The sequence below is a fragment of the Bos javanicus genome, chromosome 13, assembly GCF_032452875.1.
Source record: "Bos javanicus breed banteng chromosome 13, ARS-OSU_banteng_1.0, whole genome shotgun sequence".
Classification (NCBI taxonomy): domain Eukaryota; kingdom Metazoa; phylum Chordata; class Mammalia; order Artiodactyla; family Bovidae; genus Bos; species Bos javanicus.
The window spans coordinates 36614678-36628687 of record NC_083880.1 but is presented as its reverse complement, the minus strand read 5'-3'; the positions used below and the strand labels follow the sequence as shown (position 1 = coordinate 36628687).

The 14010-nt window shown below is 38.8% G+C and overlaps 1 long non-coding RNA gene across 10 annotated transcripts in view; it reads left to right on the top strand.

The window, feature by feature from the left end:
• The window catches only part of LOC133259148 (uncharacterized), a 184644-nt gene that overhangs the window by 25520 nt on the left and 145114 nt on the right, over window positions 1-14010 (top strand). The gene's annotated exons all lie outside the window — the stretch shown is intronic.

The window sequence follows — 14010 nt, the reverse complement described above, 5'->3', positions numbered from 1 at the left end:
TGGCTCATTTAAAAACTTCAGAGGAAGAGCAGGTTTCAGGCAAGGCTCAGAGATCCAGTGTGTAGTTGCACAGTGTGTGCGCTGCTCAAAGGTGCCTGAGCAAGGAAGCAAGTGGGAGCTGGATCCAGCTCACGATCCATATGCCCAGGCATGGAGCTGAGTCTTCCTGGAGGAAGGGGTGCTGTTTTATTCACCCAAAGGAGCCATGTAGTTAGCAAAACCATGCTCCTACAGGCAGAACTTTTCCAGTTCATCCACCCAGGAGTACTTTAGGTCCAAAACAGTGGGACCCCTACTAACACAGCAATGTCAGCCAAAGGTCCATTTCTTTCCCCCTGTCTTTTCTACATTTTCCTTATGTTAGCAACATCCATAGGTTGACTCCACCCTGCTCACCAGGTAAAGACCAGCATTAACTCAGTCATCCTTTTCCTTGCCCAGTGGGAGACTGATTCCCTGATTACTGACTGGGCTAACTTTCTATTGGGTCAGTCTGGGTCCTATATCCATTGCTAAACCAATCACTGTGGCAGGTGACTGAAATACACTAGTTGGCTAAGGTAGGATTTACATCTGCCGTTTTGCTATTTTTCTTTCATAAGTCTTTTCATTTCTGTTTCTCTAGTAGTACCTTCTCTTCTGTTATACAAACATTCGCTAGTATATCATTTTAATTTCTTTGTTCTTTCTTTTAGAGTATTTTGTTTTTGTCTTTTTAGGGTATTTCTTTTAGTGGAATTGTTTGTTTATTCATTCACCTACTGAAAGATATCTCACTGTTACTTTAATTTCCATTTCCCTAACGACATATGGTGTTGAGCATCTTTTCATATAATTATTTGCCATCTGTAATCTTCTGTGGTGAGGTGTCCAGGTCTTTTGCCTATTTTTCAATGAGTTGATTCATCCTCTTACTAATTTTAAAGAGTTCTTTACATATATGTTGGATAACAGTCCATTGCCAGATGTCTTTTATAAATATTTTCCCTTCGGCTATGGTTTGTCTTTTAATTCTCTTGACATTATCTTTTGCAGAGGAGAATTTTTTAATGAATTCTACCTAATGAATTATCTTTTTCATAGATTGTGCCTTTGGTGTTAAAGGTTGGTTTTTTTACCGTAGGAGTTTGAAAATTCTTTATTTATTCAGGACTACTCTTTTGTCATATATGTGGTTTGCAAACATCTCCTCCCACTTTGTAACTTAAAAAAAACCTTAATATGGTCTTAAGTAGAGCAAAAACTTTAAAAATTTTGATGGAGTTCAGTTTGTCCATTTTTTCTTTTAGGGATCAAGGTTTGGTCTCAAATTTAAGAACTCTTCAGAGATGCAAGCGATCATCTCCTTTTCTTCTAAAAGTATTTGTAGTTCCATATTTTACATTAGAGACTATTTTAGTGATCTGTTTTGAATCAGCTTTTGTTTTAGGTGTAAGACTTAGATCGAGATTTTTTTTTTTTTTCCTGATCTCTGGATGTCGTATTGCTCAAATAGCAGTTGTTGAAATGCTATCTCTCCTCAAGGGAATTGCTTTTGCAACTTCTCCAAAAATCAGTTGAGCTTATCTTTTTTCTCCTTTTGGAAAGGACAATTCATTTTTTATAAAGCTTTGATTTATAGCATTATCTAAGTTTCATGTGTATGGGATTATATTTCTACTTCTGTATACCCTACAATTGGAGAAGGCAATGGCAACCCACTCCAGCACTCTTGCCTGGAAAATCCCATGGACAGAGGAGCCTGGTAGGCTACAGTCCATGGGGTCACAAAGAGTCGGACATGACTGAGCGACTTCACTTTACTCACTTCATACTTTATCACTAGAGAAGGAAATGGCAACCCACTCCATATTCTTGCCTGGAGAATCCCATGGACAGGGGAGCCTGGTGGGCCATGGTCCATGGGGTCACAGAGAGTCAGACACGACTGAAGTGACTCAGCAAGAGAGATTGGACTCTCTCTCATGCTCACCACCAAAAATTTAGTTTCCATCTATATGGAAACTCAGCACACAGTTGGTCCCCTTTATCTATTTCCCTCACCTCTTCATCTACACTGTTCTATCTAATGTATCTATGTCAAATTTCTTTTAATACATTAAACCTAACTGGTGCCATTGGCAGTATCAAGGGAGCATTTAAAATAATTATTTTGAAATTGCTCAGTTTAGATTGGGACCAGTTGAATCTGATGATAATATGTCATCCAAGAAGAAATGACCTATGTGCAACTGGAATAATGGAAATATGGAATTAGGGCTCATTTGTGAAGTTGAATATCAAGCTTACTAGTCTTACCACTTTTTAAAAGAGAACTTTGCTTTCTTTCTTTTAGCTCATAGTTTTTACCTAGATTGAGTGTAGTTTACTATGGTGAAACAGAAATCAAAATTAATACCTGGCATACTCCTCTCTAGGTTGTGTGTACAATCATACATAGGAAGGAAAATTAATTTTCTCTGTACAGTTCAGAAAGTTTGCTTGTGTCCTTTTTATCCTGCTGTTACTTACTTAGGCTATGAATGCAAGGATGCATTTCAGAGAGAAGCCAAAGCTGAAATGCTCTGTATGCTCTGTTTTTTAATTCAGGTATAGTCGATTTACAATGTTGTGTTGGTTTCCGGTGTACAGCAAAATGATATACATGTTCTTTTTCAGATTCTTTTCCATTTTTCCATTATACATTATTATAGTGAATATAATCCCTGTGCAATACAGTAGGGACTTGCTATTTATCTGTGTTGTATTTAATAAATAGTTTACATCTCTTAATCTCATACAGTAAGTCCCCTCCATACAGATGAGTCCATTGTGAGAGTGCATTCATAAGTCCAATTTATTCATAAGACTGACAAAGTTAACCTAGGTACCCAACTAACACAATCAGCTATATAGTACTATACTGTAATATGTTTATAATACTTTTCACATGATTAACACATAAAAAAAATATACAACATTTTAAATCTTACAGTACCTTGAAAAGTACCATAGTACAGTATAACAGCCGGCATCCAAGGGCTGATATTGAGTGAACAGGCAAGAAGAGTTACTGACTGGAGGAGGGAGAGGAAGTGGGGGATTGTAGAGCTGACGTATCGAAAGTTGTAGATGGAGGGCGAGCAGCAATTTTGCTCACACCTAATGTTGGTGTCACAGGTTCTGGTTCCTTGCTGCATTCATCTATAGCTACCCTCTTGAAAAAATGCTCCAGTGATTTTTTAGAAGTAGAAATAAAATATCATACACATGAAAAGAAAGGTACTGGGTTAAGTACCTTTCTTTTTCTTGGCATAGGTGACATGGTAGCACTGGATTGTATTCTGAACCTTGTGTACCATTTTACATTTGGGTTCTGTGCCTCAAAATTGAACAGTGCCTCCTCAAATAAAGACAATCCCCTCACCATTTCCTGCTCATAGATCTGTTTGGTTCTTCAGTTACTTCTTCTTCCTCTTACCTCTCTTTGTCCTTTCTCTGAGTCTCCAGTTCCTTGAGGTCTTCATTAGTAAGTCCTTGCGTTGGCCAGCAAGGAGTTCAGTGAAGTTGTCCTCCAGCAGATCTCTAGTCCCAGCTTCTTGCTGAGGGTTACTCAGTTACTGAAGACCTCTTTGGACTCCTCATCCACCTTCTCAAATCCACGAAAATTGTGAATAAGCTGTGGGCAAAGATTATTCCAAGCCCCATTCATGGTGATGACCATAACTTCACACCAAGCAAACTCAGTGTTCTTTATGGACTTGTAGGTGTTAGAGTCATTCCAAAATTGTTGCAAGGTTGTTCCTGATTCATCAGTTGCCTTCACTGCCTGATGAAAAGTGTGACATATATAATCTTGAAAGTCTCTGCAGTATAACTCACTGGTCCATAGGTTGGATGTGCATGTAGTACTTGATGGCAGATGCACTGCCTTGACATTGGAATGAAAGTCATCCGTGAATGGGGGCGGCCTGAGCATTGTCAAGCAGCAAAAGAATGTTGAATAGGAAGGATGTTCTACTCCAAGCAATATTTCTCTACTTGTGGGATTAAGTGGTGGAAAAACCAGTCCTGGAAAATGGCCTGTGTCAGCCAGGGTTTGGGGTTACTCTTCCACACAACAGGAAGAGCGCCCGTGGCTGTATTTTTAAGGGCTCTTGGATTCTCTGAATGATGAACTGAGAGGCTTCAGCTTCATTTCGCTGGAAGCACTGCCACCAAACAGGTTTGCCTTTGCCACTTGATAGCCTGGCGTCAACTTTTCCTCCTGACTGATGTAACCTCGGTCTGGCATCCTCTTCCGGTACAGTCCTGTCTCATCCACCTTAAAACCTTGCTCGGTTAAATACGTGCCTTCATCAATAATTTCTCAGAGCTTTTCAGGAAATTCCCGGGCAGCTACCGTATCTGCACTCACTGGCTCGCCGCTTACGTTTACATCATGAAGGTTGGCTCCTGTCTTGAACCATCTGAAACCAGCCATGGTTGGGCATTAGAAGATGAGCCTTCTGATTCTTCACTATGTTTCTTCTTCAGGTCTTCATAAAGGCTTTTAGTTTTCTCTTGAATCAGCATTAAGCTGAGCAGGACTCGACATTGATGCTGATCCTGCCCCTGAGAAGTTTCTCCATCTCCTCCATCACTGTTCCATACTTCTTCGATATAATTGTCAACATCATCAGCATAGCAGACTTCATGTGTTCCATGATCTCGCCCTTGTTCTTTAGAATCGTGCTGATGGTTGAACAATCCGTGTTAAAAAAATGCCTGACTCCTCCCATCTTTTCACCTTGCTCCGCTCTCCCGTTTTCACTTTTGTTTCCATGGTTACTGCTTTGCTTCAGGATGTGCGGGGCTTGGAAAAAAAGATACTGTACTGCTGTACTCTATACAGTACTGTACAATAAAGTACACAAAAGTATACAAAAGTATAACCACTTGTAGAAGATGTACTCACATGACGATGTGTGTCAGACACATGAACTGATTTATGTGATTGGACATGGGGACACGCATTCGCATCTTTCAAAGTTTACAACTTGAAGGTTCAGAAGTAAGGGACCTCTGTATTCCTGATTTACCCCTTCTTCCACTTTTCCCTTGGAAAACCATAAGTTTATTTTCTATGTCTGTGAGTCTATTTCTGTTCTGTAAATAAGTTCATTAATATCATTTTTTTTAGATTCCACATATACGTGATATTACGTGATATTTGTTTTTCTTTGACTTGACTTAGTGCAATTGTGTCTAGGTCCATCCATGTTGCTATAAATGACAGTATTTCATTCTTTTTGTGAAAGCAGTATTCCATTGTGCGTGTGTTGTGTGTGCATATTTTGTATGCCGTGCTTAGTCGCTCAGGCGTGTCTGACTCTTTGTGAGCCCATGGACTGTAGCCCACCACCCCGTGGACTGTAGCCTGCCGTGCTCCTCTGTCCATGGGGATTCTCCAGGCAGGAGCACTGGAGTGGGTAACCCAGGAATCAGACCAGGGTCTTCTGCGTTACAGGTGGATTCTTTACCAGCTGAACTACCAGAGAAGCCCCATATGTGTATATGTGTGTATATATATAGATATACATGCATAATCTTCTTTATCCATTCATCTGTCACTATGCAATTACGTTTTTCCTTGTCTTGGCCATTGTAAATAGTGGTACTGTGAACTTTGGAGTGCATATCTATTTTTGAATGATAGTTTTTGTATTTTCCAGATATATGCCCAGGATTTGGATTGCTGGATCATATAATAACACTTTTTAGTTTTTAAGGAAACTCCATACTGTTCTCCATAGTGACCACAACAATTTATGTTCCCACCAACAGTGTAGGAGGATTCCCTTTTCTCCACACCCTCTCTGGCATTTATTATTTGTAGATTTTTTGATGATGACCATTCTGAATGTGTGAGATGATGCTTGATTGTAGTTTTGATTTGCATATCTCTAATAATTAGCAGTGTTGAGCATCTTTTCATGTCCCTGTTGGCTGCCTGTATGTCTTCTTTGGAGAAATGTCTGTTTGAGTGTTCTGCCCATTTTTTGACTGAATATTTTGTTTTTCTGACATTGAGTTGTATGAGCTATTTGTATATTTTGGAAATTAAGCCCTTGTCAGTCTCATCATTTGTAAATATTTTCTCCCATTCTGTACATTGTCTTTTTGTTTTGTTTTTGGTTTCCTTGGCTGTGCAAAAGCTTATAAGTTTGATTAGGTCCCATTTGTTTATTTTTGCTTATATTTTTTTGCCTTGGGAGATTGACCTAAAAAAACATAGCTACAGTTTATGTCAGGGAATGTTTTGCTGAATGTTATGTTCTCATCTAGGAGTTTTATGGTGTCATGTCTTACACTTGAGTCTTTAAGCCATTTTGAGTTTATTTTTGTATATAGTGTGAGGGAGTTTTCTGACTTCATTAATTTACATACAGCTGTCCAACTTTCCCAGCACCACTTGCTGAAGGGCCTGTCTTTTCTCCATGTATATTCTTGCCTCCTTTGTTGACTGTAGGTGTGTGGGTTTATTTTTGGGCTTTCTGTTTTGATCCTTTGATCTATATGTCTGTTTTTTGTGTGTGTGTCAGTAGCATGATATTTTGATTACTGTAGCTTCATAGTATTTTCTGAAGTCTGGGAAGGGTTATGCCTAAAGCTTTGTTCTTTTCCCCTCAGAATTGCTTTGTCAACTCTGGGTCTTTTGTGGTTCCATATACATTTTAGGAGTATTTCTTTTATTAATAGTTCTGTGGAAAATGTCATGGGTAATTTGATAGGGATCACACTAAATCTTTAGACTGCCTTTGGGTGGTATGACCATTTTTAACAATATCAATCCTTCTAAAACAATGGTATGAGATATCTTTCCATTTCTTTACATCATCTTCAGTTTCCTTTATCAGTATTTTATAGTTCTCAGTGTATTAAGTCTTTTAGCTTCTTGGTCAGGTTTATTTCTTGATATATATATATATATATATATATATTATTTTTAATGCCCTTTTAAAGGGGATTTTTTTTTTAACTTTCTCTTTCTGATACTTCATTGTTAGTGTAAAGAAATGCAACTGATTTCTGTATGTTAATCTTGTATCCTGCTACCTTGCTGAGTTTGTTAATCACTTCTAATAGTTTTTGTATGAAGTCTTTCGGGTTTTCTATATATGGTATCATGTCATCTGCATATAATGAAAATTTTACCTCTTCCCTTCCAATTTGAATACTTTTTATTTTTTTCTTCTCTGATTGCTATGGCTAGGACTTCCAATATTATGCTGAATAGAAGTGGTGAGAGTGGGCATTGAAATCTCTTACTTTTATTGTGAGATTGTCCACTTCTCCATTTAACTCAGTCCAATTTTGCTTTGTTATTGTGTATGTTGGAGAAGGCAATGGCACCCCTCTCCAGTACTCTTGCCTGGAAAATCCCATGGATGGAGGAGCCTGGTAGGCTGCAGTCCTTGGGGTCACGAAGAGTCAGACACGACTGAGCGACTTCACTTTCACTTTTCACTTTCATGCATTGGAGAAGGAAATGGCAACCCACTCCAGTGTTCTTGCCTGGAGAATCCCAGGGATGGGGGAGCCTGGTGGGCTGCCATCTATGGGGTCGCACAGAGTCGGACACGACTGAAGCAACTTAGCAGTAGCAGCAGCAGCATGTTCCCTCTATACCCACTTTGATGAGGTTTTTACCATGAATGGGTGTTGAATTTTATCAAATGATTTTTCTACATCTGTTGAGATGATCATGTGGTTTTTTAGTTTTCTTTTGTTGATGTGGTATATCACATTGGTTGATTTGTGTATGTTGAACCATCTTTGTGACCCTGGGGTAAAACCAACTTGATCCTCTTTATGTGCTGTTGGATTTGGTTTGCTAATATTTTATTGAGGTTTTTTGCATCTATATCCGTCAAAGATACTGGCCTGTAACTTTTATTTATTTATTTTTTTGGTAGTATATTTGTCTGGTTTTAGTGTCAGGGTGATGGTGGCTTCATAGAATGATTTTGGGATGGTTCCTTCCTCTTCAGTCTTTTGGAAGAGTTGAAAAGGATCAGTACAAGTTCTTTGTGTGTTTATTTGAATTCCTCAGTGAAGGCATCTGGTCCTGGGCTATTGTTTACAAGGTGTTTTTTCTGTTTGTTTGTGTTTTTTTTTAAATTACAGAGTCTGTTTCACTTCTAGTGGTCAGTCTGTTCAAATTCTATATTTCTTCTCGATTCAGTTTTGGTGGGCTGTATGTTTCTAGAATCATGTATGTATTCTGTATGCTTCTAGAATCAGTTGTTATTTCTCCTGTTTTATTTCTTCTTTTTTCTTCTTCGTGAGCCTGGCCAGAGGCTTGTTGATTTTATCCTTTTAAAATATGAACTCTTGGTTTTACTGATTTTTTCCCCTAATCTCTGTTTTACTTATTTCCTTCTTGATCTTTATTATTTCCTTCTTTCTCCTGACTTTGGGTTTATAACTCTTTTGGATGGTAGGTTAAGTTGTTTATTTGAGTTTTTTTCTTGTTTTTTTGAGGAAAGTCTATATTGCTGTGAACTTCCCTTTTAGGACTGCTTTTCTCCATCTCATAGATTTTATATGGTTTTGTTTTCATTGTCATTTGTCTCAAGGTATTTTTAAATTTCCTCTCTGATTTCATCACTGACCCATTGGTTTTTTTTTAGTAGCATGTTGTTTAGTCTCCATATAATCTTTTTTTATCTCTTGTTTCTGTTTGTGTGGTGGATCAGTTAAGCATGTTTTTTGTGAGTCTATTTCTGAGTTCTTGATTCTGTACCATGGATCTGTGTGTCAACTCGCCCATCAATACTACAGAATCTTGATTACTATAGCAATAAAGTAAGTTTTGAAATCAAGTAGAATAATTCCTCATACTTCATTCTTCTTTTTTGAAAAAAAATAGTCATTTAATTTCCTTGACCTTCAATATAAATTTTGCAATAATTTTGTCTATATCTAAAAAAGTCTCACTGGGATTTTGAAAGGAATTGCATTAAACCTACATATCAATTTATGGATAACTGATGTCTTTACTATGTTGAGTCTTGTAGTCAATGAACATAGTATGTTTCTCCATTTGTTGAGGTCATCTTTGATTTCTTTCATCAGTATTGTGCAGTTTCTGGCATACAAGTACTGCTCTTATTTTGAGATTTACACCTAATATTTTAAGTGATTATAACAGCATTGGATTTTTAGTGTTCACGTGTTTATTGCTAGTATACAGAAATTATATTTCATCTTTCTCTTGTAACCTGTGACTTAAATTTCCTTAGTTGTTCTAGTTCTTTTGTAGAATCTTTGGAATTTTCTATGTAGACAATCATTTCATCTTAACATAGGGACAGCTGTATGTCTTCATTTTCTATCTCTATGTCTTTTATTTCCTTTTCTTGCCTTATTGCTCTGAATAGAACTGCCAGCACTATGTTCTCTGAGAGTTGTCAGAACAGACATCCTTACCTTGTTCTAGGTCTTAAAAGGAAAGCATATCATTTATCATTAACTAGGTCTTTTATCATTAACTAGGATGTTAACTGTAGTTTTTTTATACATATTCTTTATCAAGTTGTGGAGATTTCCCGCTCTTCCTTTTTGTCTGAAAGATTTTTTTTTTAATCATGAATAGGTGTGGAATTTTGTCAAATATTATTTCTCTATTAGTTGATATGATCATATGATTTTTCTCCATTAGCCTATTAAAGTGTTGGTCCATTGATTGCTTTTTGAAGATTCTACCAAGCTTCTATCCCTGAAGTAAACCCCACTTGATTTTGTGTACATTCTTTTTAGGTTCCTAATATTTTGTTAAAGGCTTTTGTAACTATGTTTATTTTGTAACTATGTTTAACATACTTTCTGTAACTATGTTTATGTTATAACTATGAAAGCTATAGTTTCCAGTAGTCATGTATGGATGTGAGAGCTGGACCATAAAGAAAGCTGAGTGCTGAAAAATTGATGCTTTTGAACTGTGGTGTTGGAAAAGACTCTTGAGAGTCCCTTGCACTGCAAGGAGAGCATACCAGTCAGTCCTAAAGGAAATCAGTCCTGAATATTCATTGGAAGGACTGATGCTGAAGCTGAAACTCCAATACTTTGGCCACCTGATATGAAGAACTGACACATTGGAACAGACCCTGATGCTGGGAAAAATTGAAGGTGGGAGAAGAAGGGGACGACAGAGGATGATATGGCTGGATGGCATCACCAACTCGAAGGACATGAGTTTGAGCAAGCTCCGGGAGTTGGTGATGGACGGGGAAGCCTGGAGTGCTGCAGTCCATGGGGTCACAAAGAGTTGGACATGACTGAGTGACTGAACTGATGAGAGATATTGGTCTGAAGTTTTTTTAATTGTATTTCTCCGGTTTTGGTGTCAAGGTAATAATAGCTTAATAAAATGAATTGACAGCTACTCTTCCCTCTTCTATTTTTGAATGACACTGTGTAGAACTGATGTCAATGTTTTACAGCCTTTTTCAGTGAAATGATCTGAATCTGGAGATTTCTTCTTGCACGTTTTAAATTTTTGAATTTCATTCTCTATTATAGGAGGTGGATCAAAAAAGATCTTGCTGTGACTCATGTCAGAGATTGTTTTGCCTGTTTTCCTCTGAGAGTTTTATAATACCTGGTCTTAGATTTAAGTGTTGATTCCATTTTGAGTTTTGGTGTTAGAGAATGTTCTAATTTCACTCTTTTACATATAGCTGTCTAGTTTGAGACTTCCGTTTGATAGATGGTTTATTGGGAAGTATGTTACTTAATTTCAAGTTTTTAAAGATGTCCTTTTTTTTTAACATTTTGTTACTGGTTTCTAGTTTGATTCTATTGTGGTTAGAAAACATATTCTTATGATTTCCATTCTTTTAAAATTTGTTGAGGTTTCTTTGATAGCTCAGGATGGCATATGTTGCATGGATGCTTAAGAAGAGTATATATTCTAACATTGTTGGGTGGGCAGATCTGTAGATATGGGTTATATCTTGTTGGTTGACAGTGTTTTCAGTTCTAGTCATTCTATCAGTTTCTGAGATAGGGATTTTGAAGTCTCCAGCTGTAACTGTGGAGATATCTACTTGTACTTTCAGCTGTCTTTCAGTTTCACAAAACTGGAATCCTGTTTTTTGGTTCAGGCACATTTTGGATTGCTAGATCTTGATGGACTGATCCTTTTATCATTATATAATGCCCTCCTTTGTCTCTGGTAATTTTCTTTGCCCTGAGATCTATTTATCTGTTATTAATTAAGCCATCCTTCTGGTATTTAATTAATATTTATGTATCTTTTCCCATGCTTTCAGTTTTACTCTGCCTATATTATTTTCTTCTTGAGCCTCAGTCCTCAAAAGCTATGATCCAATCATGTGATGCTTCTTCCATATTCCTACCTCTGCACCTTCAGCCTCTGCTCTGGATAACTCTGCTGACTGTCTTCAGGTGTTGGCTAGGATGCCTTCTTCTAAAAACACTTCCCAACTCCACATGTCTAGATTATATGCCTGTTTCATGTGCCATATTATTACACGGGAGTATACCTAGTGAGAAATTGACCTCAGCCCCACCCATGGAATCCCAGGGACAGGGGGAGCCTGGTGGGCTGCCGTCTATGGGGTCACACAGAGTCAGACATGACTGAAGCGACTTAGCAGCAGCAGAAGCAGCCACCCATGGAAGGCACTCTGACCATCATGGACTGGAGGGCTGGCTTATAGTCATTCATCCTCCACTGACCATAACCCCACTTAAAGATGACCTTAACTTCACTTATATTTGAAGATTAGAAATTAACACTTGTTCTTAAGCTGGAAGAAAATCTATTTAAATATGAGTAAGAAATCTGGTGTTGGAGAAGACTCTTGAGAGTCCTTTGGAGTGCAAGGAGATCCAACCAGTCCATTCTAAAGGAGATCAGTCCTGGGTGTTCTTTGGAAGATCAGATCAGTCGCTCAGTTGTGTCCGACTCTTTGCGACCCCATGAATCGCAGCACGCCAGGCCTCCCTGTCCATCACCAACTCCCAGAGTTCACTCAGACTCACGTCCATTGAGTCAGCAATGCCATCCAGCCATTTCATCCTCTGTCATCCCCTTCTCCTCCTGCCTCAATCCCTCCCAGCATCAGAGTCTTTTCCAATGAGTCAACTCTTCACATGAGGTGGCCAAAGTACTGGAGCTTCAGCTTTAGCATCAGTCCTTCCAAAGAAATCCCAGGGCTGATCTCCTTCAGAATGGACTGGTTGGATCTCCTTGCAGTCCAAGGGAGTCTCAAGAGTCTTCCCCAACACCACAGTTCAAAGGCATCGATTCTTCGGCGCTCAGCCTTCTTCACAGTCCAACTCTCACATCCATACATGACCACAGGAAAAACCATAGCCTTGACTAGACGAACCTTTATTGGCAAAGTAATGTCTCTGCTTTTGAATATGCTATCTAGGTTGGTCATAACTTTCCTTCCAAGGAGTAAGCGTCTTTTAATTTCATGGCTGCAGTCACCATCTGCAGTGATTTTGGAGCCCAGAAAAATAAAGTCTGACACTGTTTCCACTGTTTCCCCATCTATTTCCCATGAAGTGGTGGGACTGGATGCCATGATCTTCGTTTTCTGAATGTTGAGCTTTAAGCCAACTTTTTCACTCTCCACTTTCACTTTCATCAAGAGGCTTTTTAGTTCCTCTTCACTTTCTGCCATAAGGGTGGTGTCATCTGCATATCTGAGGTTATTGATATTTCTTCTGGCAGTCTTGATTCCAGTTTGTGTTTCCTCCAGTCCAGCATTTCTCATGATGTACTCTGCATATAAGTTAAATAAGCAGGGTGACAATATACAGCCTTGACGAACTCCTTTTCCTATTTGGAACCAGTCTGTTGTTCCATGTCCAGTTCTAACTGTTGCTTCCTGACCTGCATACAAATTTCTCAAGAGGCAGGTCAGGTGGTCTGGTATTCCCATCTCTTTCAGAATTTTCCACAGTTTATTGTGATCCACACAGTCAAAGGCTTTGGCATAGTCAATAAAGCAGAAATAGATGTTTTTCTGGAACTCTCTTGCTTTTTCTATGATCCAGCAGATGTTGGCAATTTGATCTCTGGTTCCTCTGCCTTTTCTAAAACCAGCTTGAACATCAGGAAGTTCACGGTTCACATATTGCTGAAGCCTGGCTTGGAGAATTTTCAGCATTACTTTACTAGCGTGTGAGATGAGTGCAATTGTGCGGTAGTTTGAGCATTCTTTGGCATTGCCTTTCTTTGGGATTGGAATGAAAACTGACCTTTTCCAGTCCTGTGGCCACTGCTGAGTTTTCCAAATTTGCTGGCATATTGATTGCAGCACTTTCACAGCATCATTCACGATTTGGAATAGTTCAACTGGAATTCCATCACCTCCACTAGCTTTGTTCGTAGTGATGCTTTCTAAGGCCCACTTGACTTCACATTCCAGGATGTCTGGCTCTAGGTCAGTGATCACACCATCGTGATTATCTGGGTTGTGAAGATCTTTTTGTACAGTTCTTCTGTGTATTCTTGCCATCTCTTCCTGATGTCTTCTGCTTCTGTTAGGTCCATTCCATTTCTGTCCTTTATCGAGCTCATCTTTGTGAAATGTTCCTTTGGTATCTGCTAAAGCTGAAACTCCAATACTCTGGCCACCTCATGCGAAGAGTTGATTCATTGGAAAAGACTCTGATGCTGGGAGGAATTGGGGACAGGAGGAGAAGGGGACGACAGAGGATGAGATGGCTGGATGGCATCACCGACTCTATGGACATGAGTTTGGATAAACTCCGGGAGTTGGTGATGGACAGAGAGGCCTGGCGTGCTGCAATTCATGGGGTTGCAAAGAGTTGGACACGACTGAGCGACTGAACTGAAGAAATCTGGAATTTAAATTTTAATTAATTCACCTGAGGGGTGTGTGTGTGTGTGTGTGTGTAGGGGAGGGGACTTGAAAATACACACAAATAAGACATCAGCTTCTGATATCTTATTTGTGTGTATTCCCCCAGCCAGTACATTTT